Below are 15,529 nucleotides of genomic sequence, written 5' to 3' on the forward strand. Positions count from 1 at the left end.
AATTTTAATTTTTTTAGCCTTTTGATTTTGTTTGTTGAAATTTTGGTATATTATACAGTCATTAACTTCTATTTGTCCAATTCTGATTTTTAGAATTTTAATTTCTTCAGTTAACTTCTGTGTTTCCTTTTCTAGTTGGTTAATTTTACGTGAGCTGCATTCTTTTTACAGTTGGATGATTTTACTTTGTCATGAGTTGAATTCCCACTCTAGTTGATTACTTTTAATTTTTAGATGAGTTCCATTCCTTTTTCAGTTGGTCATTTTTACTTTTAAAGGAGTTGATTTCTTTGGTAAATTTTTCATAATTTTCCTTCATGGCTCTCATCTCTTTTTTTCCATTTTTCTACTTCCTCTCCTTGGCTTTTAAAATATTTTTCAAGTTCTTGCAGAGGCTTTGTATTTGAGTCCAATTCATAAACTCTTTTGAAATTTCATATGTAGATAATTTGTTACTGCTTTCTTCTTCTAACATGGCATTTTCATTATTCCCACCTGAAGAGTAGCTTTCTGTGGTTAGTGCTCTTTTTGTTTTTTGCTCATTTTGATAGTTGACCCCTGCTACTAGAGTATAGGGTCTATAGTCTTTACCTTTTTGTACAGAAGACAAGATCTGGTCCCTGGTTTATCACTTTCTAAAGTGCTGCCTATATAATCCAGGGGTTGTCTATGTAGAGGTTTGTTTCTTGCTTCATGTCCTGATTTTGACTTTGCAGTGATTTGTTCCTTTTCCAATTCTATCTGTTGCCCCAGTGATCCCAGGGCTCAAACTTTGTCTTGGGACCCTCCCTGCCGGCCTGCTATCTAGATGTCAGGACCTGAGCTATGATTTCATTGCTGGGATGTGGGCTGCTTTTCTGGGATGTACTGTGGCTAGAAACCTTCCACTGAGTTTTCGGTTCTCCAGGCCAGGAAGCCCTCCCCCCCCCCCCCAAGAGACAGATCTTCACTGAAGATCCTCCGTGGGATCTAGAATTGGGAAATGTCTGTTTAGAGACTTTATTTATCATTGTGTAGGGAAAGGCTCCAGGAGCATCTTAGTTTCAGGCTGCTATCTTGGCTCCCAATTATTTAATTCAGTGAACTTTTGTACCTTTTTTTTTAACTTATGGCAAATTTTGCTATTTAAATCTTTCCTCAGTGTTTTTTTTTTTTTTTTTTTTTTTGCCTATTTTACCATTAGACCAATTTTATTTTTAAGGTATTATTTGTTATTTTAGTGTTTTTGTAACTCTTTTTACTAAACTATTAATTCTCTTTCATAATTTTCTTGCATCATTCTCAGTTCTTTTCCCAATTTTTCCTCTACCACTCGACTCTTTCGTTAAATGCTCCAGAAATACTTTCAATGAGATATTTTTCATTTTCACATTTTTTTCATTTTAAAAATTTTGTTTGACTGATTATTGATGTCTCATAGAGAGATTAGCTTCTATTTGCCAATTATATTTTCAAGGAATTATTTTCTTCAGTTAGCTTTATGTATCTCCTTTTTTTTTTCATTTGCCCAATTCTTTTTTTGAAGTGCTGTTTTCTTGATGGACTTGCTCATTCCATCAGTGTAACAATCAGGGACAATTTGGGTCTGTCTAAGATGGAGAATACCATCTATATCCAGAGAAAGAACTGTGGAGTTTGAACAAAGACCAAGGATTATTACCTTTAATTTAGGAAAAAAAACTTATATCTTATTGTCTGATCTTGCTATGCCTTTTACTATATGTTTCTTCCTTAAGGATATGATTTCTCTCTTATCACATTCAATTTGGATCAATGTATACCATGGAAACAGTGTAAAGACTGACAGATTGCCTTCTGTGGGGGAGGGAAATAAGATAAGGGGAAAATTTGTAAAACTCAAAATAATAAAATCTTTAAAAATTAAAGTCCTGTTTTCTTTGTCTACTTGCCTAATTGTGTTTAAGAGCTCTTTAGTTGATTTTTGTGCTTCCATTCGCAAGATGTTGAATTTCTCTTGCGTTTTTCAATTTTTCTACTTAATTTTAAAAATCCTTTTTGAGCTCTTCCAAGAAGTCTTTTTATGATTCAGTATCAATTCATATTCCCTTGGGACTTCAGATGTAGTACTTTTTCTGCTGTTCACTTCTGAGATGGTAAAGTTTTTCCTCTGACTTTTCTTATCATTTTAAGTCCTACTTCTTGACCACAGTGGCACTATCTTAAGCTTCCTTTGCTGGGGAACTCACAGCAGCTTATTCACTGGACTGGGGTCACCTAGCCCAGTTGTGCAAGCTACATGGTGTCTGCAGCACCTGTGTTGGAGTCCTCCCAGCTGATGTGCCCTTCGTCTACTGAGTTAGGACACAGAGGACTTAGCCACAGTTCTCTGTTGTTACTGAGAATCTCTGGCTAGCCTCCTTCATACTTTGCCAGTGCTGGATGCTGCTTGCTGTGCCAAGTTGTGCTCTCCTTTCACCCAAGCAAGAGAGACATTTACAAATGTTTCAGATAGCTTAAATTGGAAAATTAGCTTCTTTGTAATTTTGTGTGTTCTTTAGCTCCAAAATCCATTTAGAGGCTTTAATACGGCTGTTTCTGAGGTAAGCCCAGGAGACCTTGAGGAAGTCCGTGGCTTCTCTTCTCCATATTGCCTCTGACCCTGTTCTAGGAATTCTTTAGTTAAATTAACATTTAATTTAACATTGACATTAACATTAATTAACATTTTTATTTTAGGCCATATGTGTAGTTCCTCTCATTTTGTTGTTTTCTGAGATATGTTTTGGCTTTCCCTCCATCAAGTTCTTTTTGTTGCTATTGGTGTTTGCTTACTTTCCAGCCTATATTTGACTTTGAACTTTATGTTAAAGTTGGACTATGGTCACCTGGGCTGGGAGATACTATCCCAATCTTGAGGCTTTCTTGTGCTGCTCTCTTCAAAGCAATAACTATTTGTAGAATCCCAGAGCTAGCTTTGAAAAGATGTGTTTTAAGGAGAGGTTTGGTAATCTCCACATTACTCCAGTTCTTTGGTGTCCAATTTAATTCATCAACCAACAATTAAGTACCCACTGCTGTTAGCTACTTTGTTAGCTGCTTGGAGACACATAGACAAAAAAGAAATAAAAATCCATAACTTTAGGGAGTTTCATTTTATCAGAAAACAACATACATTCTGTTAATTAAATAGGTTGTATACTGCTCATTAGATTGTGAGCTTCTTTAAGGCAGTGACTCGGCTTCTTTTTATATTCCTTGCATTTAGTTTAGTTATTGAAACAGTGGCTACTATTTAATGAAAGTTTGTTTATTAATCAATAAATGCAAAAAAGGAAATACTAATTAAATGAGATGATTGGAATATAAGATAATGAATAAGGACTATTTTTTCTTAAATTTTATTTGTTTAAGGCAATAGGATTAAGTGACTTGCCCAAAATCACACAGCTAAGCAATTATTAAGTGTCTTTTAATAAAGATTTCTTGAAGGAGGTGGATCTCGAGTTGAGCCCTGAAAGACACAGGATTGACATGAAATATATAGATGTTAGGAAAGGAAGCATCCCAGATTTAGACTGATAGGGAGAGATGGGCTAACCAATATAAAGATGTGGAGATGGAAAATTAAATATGTTATATGGTTGGAAGATTTCAAGTAAATCAATTTATTTGGAAAGTAGATTATGAAAGGAAGATCAGCAGGGAGTAATCTTATAAAGACATGTTTTAAATAGCTAGCAAAATGTGTATTTATTTATGTGTGTATATGTGTATGTGAATGAGAGAGTGAGAGAGCAAGAGAGAGAGAGAGAGAGTGAGAGAGAGAGAGAGATATTTACAGGATCTTAAATTTCAATTCATTCAGATCCTTTCTATTTTTATAGAAAAAGCAGTGAATTCCAGAAAAGAATAATGACTGGCTTAAGGTCATATGAGAATTAAATATCACCTCTAGAATTCTAAATCAGATTCTTTTTATTTGTTTATCCAAATCCAATCTTCTTTCTACTGTCTCTCTGTGAGTAGGTAATTTGAGGGAAGGACTTGTATATGTATGTGGCAGTACACACACTTAGCAAGGATGTCTTTCTTTGATCAAAGGTAAGTAATCACTGATTTACATAAGTGGTAAATAAGACAGTCTAATTCGTATATTTAATGTGATAGTGGAGACTGATTATGTTCTATGTAAAGTTGACTAATTGACTGAACTACTTTATAGTATCTATAAAATGCAATCTGTTCACTAACAGAAGTGGTAGGTAATCTGCCTTGGGATGAAACACCTATTTAAATATTAGAATCTATTGAGTTATAGTCTCTATAGAAAATTCACAATCCACCTTGGCAAAACCCCATCTTTAAAATTTTCAAAAGCCCCCTAAAATCTCCATCACAAACAAGACAAATATCAATAAACCTTTGAACTTTCATAGTTCATCAAAACTAAGTGAAAATCTTAGAGCTCTCTGAAATTCCTTGCAGTCTTATGATTCACAAAATGTTGCTCTTTCCATAACCGGATATATTTTCCTTCAAAAATTGTTATGGTCATTAGAGCAACCTATCAAAATATAGTTTAACAATTTTTTAATCACTTATGCCCTAATGACCATAACAATTTTTGAAAGAAAATGTATCCGGTTATGGAAAGAGCAACAGTTTGTCAATAATAAGACTGCAAGGAAACTCAGTTATAGATGAACTAAGAAAGGTCAAAGGTTTATTGATATTTGTATTGTTTGTGATAAATATTATACTTTACTGAATTTTTGAATTAAAAATTTTCTCTTCTGTTCATTCCAATTTAATAAATTTCTGTTAAAGACCTATATTTTGCCTTTTATTATAGTGACTGGAATACAAAGACAAAATGAAAAAATTTTCTTCTCTCAGGTTGCTTACATTCTAAATAATTAAAATTGATTGTGTTCATGTGTCTCTTTTTGCATGTTTTATCATAGTTTCATTATTAGAAATGAAATGATGGCACATTTCAGAGACTGATTTGGGAGCCATAATTCAAAAGTCTTAAAGATTCATTATTCCAGAAGAATTTGGACTACTGATAAATTATGAAATCTTGGTGATCCAAAGAAACTAATGTTTCTTCTAAATGTTTTCCAGTAGAGGGGGTGGAGACAAGATGGAAGCATGAAGGCAGCATTCCCAGAGAACTCCGACCCCTAAAACCCCCCAAAAAAACAAAGGATGGCTCTAGCCAAAATTTAGAGGGGCAGAACCCACAGAAATACTAGTGATACATTTTCCCAGTCCAAGATAACTTAGAACTTCCATGGTAAAGGTGTGTTTCACCAGGACTGGGGGTTGGAAAAGAAGCCATGGTGCAGCCCAGCCTAGCCCAGCCAGCCCAGTCCAGTACAGCCCAGAAATTACCTGCAACAGCTTGAAGAGGCAGTGAGAGAACTCTACTGCACTTGGGTGAGAGTGGAATGAGGAGCATGGCCGCAGAATATGCAGTGAGAATCGGGAGAAAGCAGCCTGCATCCCCAGAGACAGTAGGGGAAGTCTGCAGAGATTTCTCTGCTCTCCCTGGGGAAGGACTCTGCGGTTTGCCTACACTCACATATTGCTGTTTGAGCTTGCATACTAAGATAGTTAGATCTCTCCTTAAAGTCCCAGGGCAGAGGGAAGTGCTGTGGTCATCTAGATATCAAAGCACAGGCTAGACAGCATAAGACCTTGGAGGAATAAAGATCCCAGTGGGGTGTTCCCCCCAAAAAATACAACCCCAAAAGCCATGGAAGTGCTCAGTCTTGGGCTGAGGAAATGAGTAAACATCAGAAAAAAAAGAATCTGACCATAGAGAATTACTTTGTCTCATGGAAGATCAAAACACATACTCAGATAATGACAAAATTGAAGCTTCAGTATCCAAAATTTCTAAGAGAAATAGAAAATGGGCTCAGGCTATGGATGAGTTCAAAAAAGACTTTGAAAATCAATTAAGGGAGGTGAAGGAAAAATTGGGAGGAGAAATGAGAGCAATGCAGAAAAATCATGAAAACCAAATCAAAAGCTTGGTGAAAGATATACAAAAAAAAAAAAATACTGAAGAAAATAATGTTGAAAACTAGTTTAGACCTAATAGGGGAAAAAAAAAGCAAATGAAGAGAAGAATGAGAAAAATGCCTTAAAAAGCAGAACTGGCCACCTGGAAAAGGAGATTTTAAAAGCTCTCTGAAGAAAATGCAAAATGGAACTAAAGGAAGATGATGACTTACAAGAACCCAGGAAGAAATAAAACTCTTCCAAAAGAAAAGTCAAAAATTAGAAGAAAATGTGAAATATCTCACTGGGAAAAAAATGGCCTTTAAAACAGATCCAGAAGAAATAATTTAAAAATTATTGGGCTATCTGAAAGCCACAACCAGGATAAGTGTCTAGACTTCATTTTTCAAGAAATAATACAGTAAAATTGCCATGAGATCCTAGAAACAGAGGATAAAAATAGAATTTGAGAGAATTCACCAGCACCCCCTGAAAGTGATCCCAAAAGAAAATCTTCCAGGAATATTATAGTCAAATTCCAAAACTCCCCAATCAAAGAGAAAATTCTAAAAGCTGCCAGAAAAAGACAATTCAACTACTGAGGCTCCAGAGTCAGGATTACACAGGATCTGGCAGCATCTACATCAAGGGCTCTTATGGATAGAATATTATATTCTGGAAGGCAAAAGATCTTGATTTACAACTGAGAATCAACTACCCAGCAAAACTGAACATCCTCTTTCAGGGGAAAAGATGGATTTTAAATGAAACAGGGGACTTTCAAACTTTCCTATTGAGACAACCAGAGCCGAACAAAAAGTTTGATCTCCTAGTACAGGGCGCTGGTGAACCATAGAGGGAGTGCAAGTGAGGAACTAACTATGAGGAACTTAATGATGTTGAACTGTCTGTATTCCTGCATGGGAAGAAGATATTGATAACTCACATGAACTTTCTCATTTATAAGAGCTGTATGTACACAGGACATAGGAAGGAGCAGTATATAATAGTATGATGTGGTAAAGGGATGGAGTCAGTGGGCGATGGGGGAAAGTACTGGGAGGAAGGAAAAGGAGAAGAAGAAGTTGAGAGATTTCACATAAAAGCTTTTTCAATGGAGGAGAGGGGGGAAGGCAAGGGGGAATGAGTGAATCTTCATTCTCATCGGAAATGGCTCAGGGAGGAAATGACAAATACAGTTAACAGGGTGAGGAAATCTGTCTTGCCCTGGAGAAGGATGGGAGCAAAGGGATGGGATGAGGGGGAATGGGGAGAGGGAAGGGGGGAATAGGTTATAGAAAAGAGGGAAGATCGAGGGAGAGGGTACTCAGATGCAACACAATTTTGGACAGGGCCAAGAAGAAAGGAGAGAGAGAATAGAATAAATGAGAGTGGGGAGAAATAGAGTGAAGGTACAGCTAGTAATAGCAACTAAGGGAAAAATATTGAAGCAACTTTTCTGGTGGACTTATGATAAAGAAAGCAATTCACCCCCGAGACAGAGCCATTGAAATCTGAACACAGACTAAAGTACATCTCTCTCTCTCTCTCTCTCTCTCTCTCTCTCTCTCTCTCTCTCTCTCTCTCTCCTTCAGGTTTCCCATCTTCTTGGGGGAGGAGGGGGTTTATGTTTATTCTTATGTTCACTCTTATAACATTCAATTTACGTTAATGTATGGCATGGAAACATTGTAGAGACTGTCAGACAGCCTTCAGGGGGAAGGCAAGGGAGAATGGGGGAAAATTGTAGAGTTCAGAACCTTGTGCAAAATGATAGGTACACATTACTAATGTATATAATTGGAAAACAAATAAAATGTTAAAAATGAAAGAAAAAAGAAATTAGTTTATCTAATTTTGTATACTGGTTAATTTTTTAAAAATAAAAAAGTTTTTGGGTAGCATTCTTCATAGGCAAAAGGATTTAGAGTTTGAAGTTCAGAGTTCAAAACCTAATTCTACAGTTTAATAGATGGGACAAGTTATATTTTCTCCTTGTACCTCAATTTCTTGCTTTATAAAATCAGTGACTGGACTGGATGATCTGTAAGGTAGTTTTTAGGTCTAAATATTATTTGCTATTTATTTTATGCTGGACTAATCAGTGTTGTTTTTTCATTCAGTCAAATAACCATACTTCAAATAAAAAGCAATGAGAATGAAATGAACAATGAATGAGCAATGACCCTCATACACAAAAATAAAATTTAGAGCACTTTGGAAATTGTAGTTTAATAATGGTTTGACTATGAACATTTTGGATACACAAGAAGAATCTTAATAACTATGCCCCCTTAGAACAGGGGTTCTTAAGCATTTTTGTGTCATAGACTTTTTTGGCAGTTTTGTTAAACTTCTGGATACCTCTTTAGAAACCAATTATATTGAAATTCTATCAACAAGAATTTTTTTAAAGACTTCAGCTTAAGTACCCTTGCCTTAAAAAAATATTTTTGCATTTTTAAATAAAATTCACCATCTTTGGCTGTTTTTGTTGTTTTGTTGTTTTGCCTTGAAATGAGATTAGTTCTGCAGTTTTAGAAAGCACTTAAGATACTGTGGATTCCAATCTTTCCATTTTTCAGATGATAAAATTGAGACCATGTGACATTGAGTGACTTATCTAAGATCATATATTAGAGAGGCTCCTTTGAAGGTAGAGATAGATTCTTCCTTCTTTCTATTCTCCCATACTAACAACATTATATGTTAAACATTTAAGGAATATCATTTAGGTTACATCCTAGAGCCAGTTCTCTGTTAATCTGATTTTCAATGGTTAGCACAATAAGACCTCTATCCATTCCTTTACCTCTTTCCCAGAAGATAAAAGAATTCCAGTACAACATGTAGCTTAAATTGAATTGAATGGCATGTTTTGAACTCCATTTTGATATTATTTGGCTGGTCCACATATAAATTCTTTATCTAAGAGCTTCTCTAATAGACTAATAGATGTCAGAGATTGAACAGAAAAAGGAAAATAGTGTTTGGGATATACATATATATATATATATATATATATATATATATATATATACACATATATATAAATAAATATATGTATGTATGTGAAAAATGTATATCATATGTATCATATATATATACATAAATCTATATTTAAAATTCCATCATACTCATTTAAACAGAATGCCCTAAAGATCTTTTTTCATTCTCATTTCTCAGAGACATAAATTAATCCCTTAAAGTTATTTTCCCATACAATACAAAGCAATAATCTGCATATGCCTTCTCAAATTAAAAAATTACCGCTATCTCAATCAACTGATCATATGAATATATGAGGAAAATACATTATTTGTATTCTTTTTAATGGGATAAGATTGACTTTCCTAAGTTCACACAGCTAGGAAATTATTGAGTGTCTGAGACCAGAGTTGAACTCAGGCACTCCTGACTCCAGGGTCAGTGCTCTATCCACTGGGCCACCTAGCTGCACCACATTATTTGTATTCTTACAATAAAATGATGGTTTCAAGGGGTGTTTAAATTGCCCTCTTTTGTTTTTCTGTTGTCCTGTCCATCTGTAATTACAGATACTTCTCTCCTGAGAAATATAGAGTTGACTTGTTAACCTGGTCAAGGACATGTCTATGCTGTGATTATTGAACTTATGTCACCAAATCTGATGACAAATATATTCAGTTGAAAGATGGGAGCAGGTGGACAGCTGCTGCAGGATGTCATTTGAGCATTGTAGATATTAATTGCCTGAGGTTCAAAAATGAAGAGAACGTGACATCAGAACACTGCAAATTGTTCCCTTCTAGAAATGCTCTACAACATGGTGTGAAACAACATTCAGGGAAATTGTTTGCTTGATTTGAATAATTTGGACAATTTTCAGATTTCTGAGAAGAAAGGAAAAAAAGTTTTCCTTTGAAACATGAATGCAATCCTTTTCCTGATTTTCAACTAATGGGTTGTTAATTAAAGGTTGTCTTCCCCAACAAAAATTTTCAAAATTATTTCATAGTGACATATATCTTCCAGATATTGTTTTTCAGAGTTTTATATCTGGGAGACACAATAAAGTTCATTTTATTCAATGTTTTCCTATTTACAGTTTAGGGATCTGAGGCTCAGAGGAGAAAAATATTCTTGTCTAGAGTCAATCCCTAGTAAATGATAGCAGAATCCAAATACAGGTCACAGAATCATGGAATTACAGATTTAGAACTAGAAATGACCATGGAAGCCATGGAAACCAAACCCTTCATTTTTTATATGAAGAAACTGAGGCCCAGAGAATTTAAGATATATGCTAAAAGTCACACAGATACCAAGTCTGAAATATCATTTTAATTCATGTCTTTTAACTCAAGAATTCTATCTACTGCTCTTAACTGTCTTTGACCAAAAATCTAATATTCTTTCTAATAACAGCATTCCAGATCATGTATGTATCCCAGAACTTATTTCACTTCATGGGGCCTTAGATATTTCTCTGGAGCTGCTTGGCAGGAAATTAACACTTTCATCAGTTATTAAAACAGTACAAAGATAATGCATCTTATGCATAAATATGCCCATGGTACTCAGTATTTTCAAGTTGGAGTCTGACTTCTACAAATAATGAACCTTTTTTTTTTTCAATGAATCTTGTTGGGCTTCAATTATCTTAGAGAAAGCAATATCCATTCCTTGATTTAGACTTTCAAGCAGAAAATGGTAGTGAGGAAGAACTTAAAATTTTATTAGCACAGATGAAAGACAACTTGACATGAAGTCAGAAGAGTGAATTTGAGTCTCATCTCTCTTCTTCCCATTATAGTTCTGCCTCTAAATATTGATATGAACTTGGGCAATTTAGAATAATCAATTTAGAACACAAAGATATCTTAGTGGTTATCTAATCCTATAACTATTTTTATAGAACAAGAAACTGATAAGGGGAGAGACAGTGAGTTAATTAAGTTCAAAAAATAGATGGAAGAATTAGAAATTGATCCTAAGTACTCTATTTCTCAATCTGTTATTATTTTCAGTGCATGAATCTAGACTGCAAATTTATTATAATTGTTTAAATGGCCCTCACAGTCTTCTCTAGGACTAATATTCTACATTCTGTAATTTAAAAAAATTTGAAATTCATTTGTCATTCTCTTAAAATTTTATAATAGAAATAGCCCTGCTTGGAAAATCAAATCTATGATCATTTCTAATGCAGTAAAAATGCATTTGATGAAGACAAGTCTAATAATATCAGGCTGAGATTACCATTCTGAACATATGTGTGTGAGAGAGATAATTGTGGAGGTGAAAGTAGTAGTCTTAAGTAAACCACAAATAGAGTATTCACTTAAAATCTTTTGCTTCATGGGCAAGTGCCATAATCTATGGTGAGTACAACAGCTGTAAGTAAAGCATTGGTTGAGGGAGAGTCGGGTTGCTGGCCTGTTGTGATGATATACCTACCATGGAAAATTTGTGAGAGGTAACATTTATGGAGTTTTCCAATGCAGGATGAGTGAGAAATAGTGAGGAGAAAAGGGAGAAGCTCACTAAAATCCAACTTCTGATGAGTTCTTTCTGTTTTAATATATAAATATTTTATTTTTTCCAACAATATACAATATTTTCCAATTACATACAATTCTAGTTTCTACCTATCATTTTTTGGTAAGGCTGTGAACTTTGCACTTTTTACCCCATCCTCCCTTCTCCCCCCCCCCCAGAGAAGACAATATGATAGTCGTTACATTTTTCCCATGCTATGCATTGATTAAAATTGAATGTGATGAGAGAAAATAACATATCCTGGAGGAAAAAATAATATATGAGAGATAGCAAAATTATGTAGTATATAAGAAAACTTTTTTTTTTTTAAATGAAGGCAATAGTTCTTGGTCTTTCTTTAAACTCCACAGTTCTTTCCTCTGGATACAGATGGTATTCTTTTCAGATACCCCAAAGTTGTCCCTGATTATTGCACTGAAAGAATGAGGAAGTTCGTTAAGGTTTATCATCATCCCAATGTTGCTGTTAAAGTGTATAATGTTCTTTTCATTCTGCTCATCTCACTCAGCATCAAGTCATGCAAGTTCTTCCAGGCTTCTCTGAAATCCCATTCCTCCTGGTTTCTAATAGAACAATAGTATTCCATAAAATACATATGCCATAACCACCAATTGATAGACATACCTTCAATTTCCAATTCTTTGCCATCACAAATAGAGTTACTATGAATCTTTTTGTACAAGTGATGTTTTTAGCCTTTTTCATGATCTCTTCAGGGTATAGAGCTAGTACTGGTATCCCTGGATCAAAGGATATGCATATTTTTATTGCCCTTTGGGTGTAATTACAAATTATTCTCCAGAAAGGTTGGATCAGTTCACATCTCCACCAAAATTGCATTAATGTCCTAGATTTCCCACATCTCTTGAAACATTGATCATTGTCCTTTCTGATCATATTGGCCAATCTGAGAGGTGTGAGGTGGTACCTCTTAGATGCTTTTATTTGTATTTCTCTAATCAGTAATGATCTAGAGCAATTTTTCTTATAACTATCGATCACTTTGATTTCCTCATCTGTAAATTACCTTTGCATATGCTTTGACCACTTGTCAATTGAGGAATGGCTTGGGTTTTTTTTTTTTTTATAAACTTAACTCAGTTCTCTAGATATTTTATACATGCGTCCTTTGTCAGAAACACTAGTGGTAAAAACGATTTCCCAATTTACCACATTTCTTCTGATCATAGTTATAGTGGTTTTATTTGTACAAGATTTTTTAATTGAATACAATCAAAATGATCTAGTTTTTCTTTAATGATGTCTCCATTTCTTCCTTGGCCATAAACTGCTTCCTTTCCCATAGATATGACAGGCAAACTATTCCTTATTCTCCTTAGTTTGCTTATATTATTATCTTTCATGTCTAAATCCTACACCCAATTCAATCTTATCTTTGTATAGCATATGAGATATTGGTCTAACCCAAGTTTCTGCCATACTAGTTTCCAAGTTTCCCAACAGTTTTTTTAACAAAGAGAGTTCTTATCCCAGAAGCTGGGCTCATTGGATTTATCAAATAAAAGATTATTATAATCATTTCCTGAAGTCTCTTTTGTACATAGGCTATTCCACTGATCTACCACTCTATTTCGTAACCAGTACCAGACAGTTTTGATAACTGATACTTCATATTATAATTTTAGATCTGTAAGGCTAAGCCATCTTCTTTTGCTCTTTTTTTCATTAAATTCCTTGATTCTTTAACTTTTTCTTTCTCCATATGAATTTAGTTACAATTTTTTCTTAGCTCATTAAAGTGATTTTTGGAAGTTTGATTGGTAAGGCATTAAACAACCAGTTTAATTTAGATAGAATTGTCATTTTTATTATGCTAGGTCAGCATTCCCATGAGCTAAAGATATTTGCCTAGTTATATAAATCTGATTTTATTCCTGTGAAGTGTTTTATGTGTCTGCCTTAGCAGGTAGACTTCCAAGTATTTTATATTGTCTGAAGGTATTTTAAATGAGATTTTTCATTCTAATTAATGCTACTATATCTTGTAAGTTACATATATATACATATATATAATGTATAAATGTTGAGGTTTTATGAGGTTTATTTTATATTCTGTGACTTTGCTAAAGTTGCTAAGTGTTTCTAGTAGTTTTTTGAGTTGACTTTTTAGTGTTCCCTATGTAAATCATCATGTTATCTGCAAAGATTGAAAATCTTGTTTTTTTTCCTCCACAATTCTAATTCCTTCAATTTATTTTTCTTTTCTCATTACTCAAGTTAACATATATATATATATATATATATATATATATATATATATATATATATATATATATATATACACACAATGCAATAATGAATAATAGTGGTGTTAATGTAATGGACATCCTTATTTCATCCCTGATCTTATTAGGAATGCCTCTATCTTATCCCTAAAAGGCTTTTTCAGCATTTATTGAGGGAATCATATTATTTCTGCTAGGTTTGTTATTGATATAGTCAATTATACTGACAATTTTCCTAATATTGAACCAACCCTGCATTCCTGGAATAAATCCTGCTTGGTCATAATGTATTATCCTAGTGATACCTTGCTATATTTATTTTGCTAAGATTTTTTTTAAGATTTTGACCTCCATATTCATCAGAGAAAAATGTTCTATAATTTTATTTCTCTGTTTTGACTCTACCTGGTTTAGGTATCAGCACTATATTGGTGCTATAGAAGGAGCTTGTTAGAGTTATGTCTTCATCTATTATTCCAAAGAGTTTATATAGAATTGGAACTAATTGTTCCTTAAATATTTGGTAAAATTCATTTGTGAATCCATCTGGCCTTGGAGATTTTTTTCCTTAGGTGGTTCAATGACAGCTTGTTGAATTTCATTTTCTGAGATAGGGTTATTTAGGAATTTCATTTTCTCTTCATTTAACCTGGGAAGCTTATATTTTTGTAAATATTCATCCTTTTCACTTAGATTATCAAATTTATTGGCATATAGTAGGCAAAATAGTTCTGAATTATTATTTTAATTTCCTCCTCATTGGTAGTGTGTTCAACTTTTCATTGATGATACTAGTAATATGGTTTTCTTCTTTCATTATTATAATCAAATTAACCAAAAGTTTTTCAATTTTTTTCATAAAATCAGCTATTGGTTTTATTCATTTGTTAAATAGTATTCTTGCATTTGATTTTTATTAATTTCTCCTTTAATTTTTAGAATTTCTAATTTGTTATTAAATTGGGTTTTTTTAAATTTGTTCTTTCCCTAATTTTCAGTTGTATGCTTAGTTCATTGATTTCCTTATACTCTATTTTATCCATATATTATAATATATCCCTTAATAACTGTTTTAATTGTGTCCTATTTGTTTTGGTATGTCATAGTCTAGGATGAAATCTTTCATTCTGTCCATGATTTTTTGTTTGAGCCACTCATTTTATAAAATGAGGTCATTTAGTTTCCAATAAGCTTTAGGTTTATCTCTCCATGGCCCATTATTGCATGTGATATTTAATGCCTTATGGTTTGAGAAGGAAGTATTCACTATTTCTGTCTTTCTTCATTTGATTATAAGTTTTTTATAGCTTAGTACATGGTCAATTTTTGTGTAGGTGCCATGTACTGCAGAAGAAAACATATATTCCTTTCTATTCCCATTCAATTTTCTCCAAAGGACTAACATCTCTACATTTTCTAACATTCTATTTACCTCCTTAATCCCCTTAGCACAGTTGGGCTGGACACCTGGGTCCATGGAAGGGGGTCAGTTTCCAGACTCCTTGGGTCAGGGATCACTGGGGACAACAGAAAAGGATGGTGAGAGAACTCTGCCACAACAGAGTGACTGTAGAAAAAAGCACTTGCCTCAGAGCAGACCTATGGTGAGAACCTGCAGCAGGAGTCAGCAGAGCCACTGAGTATATCCAGAAATCTCAGCCCATAGATGTTAAGAGGGTTGGGAGAGATTGCAGAGGTCTCTCTGCTTTCCCTGGGACAGGACTCAGCTGTTCGCTCACACTCAGATCCAGGTTGCAGTCTGGGTTCCC

The sequence above is a fragment of the Macrotis lagotis genome, chromosome 3 (genome assembly GCF_037893015.1).
Source record: "Macrotis lagotis isolate mMagLag1 chromosome 3, bilby.v1.9.chrom.fasta, whole genome shotgun sequence".
Classification (NCBI taxonomy): domain Eukaryota; kingdom Metazoa; phylum Chordata; class Mammalia; order Peramelemorphia; family Peramelidae; genus Macrotis; species Macrotis lagotis.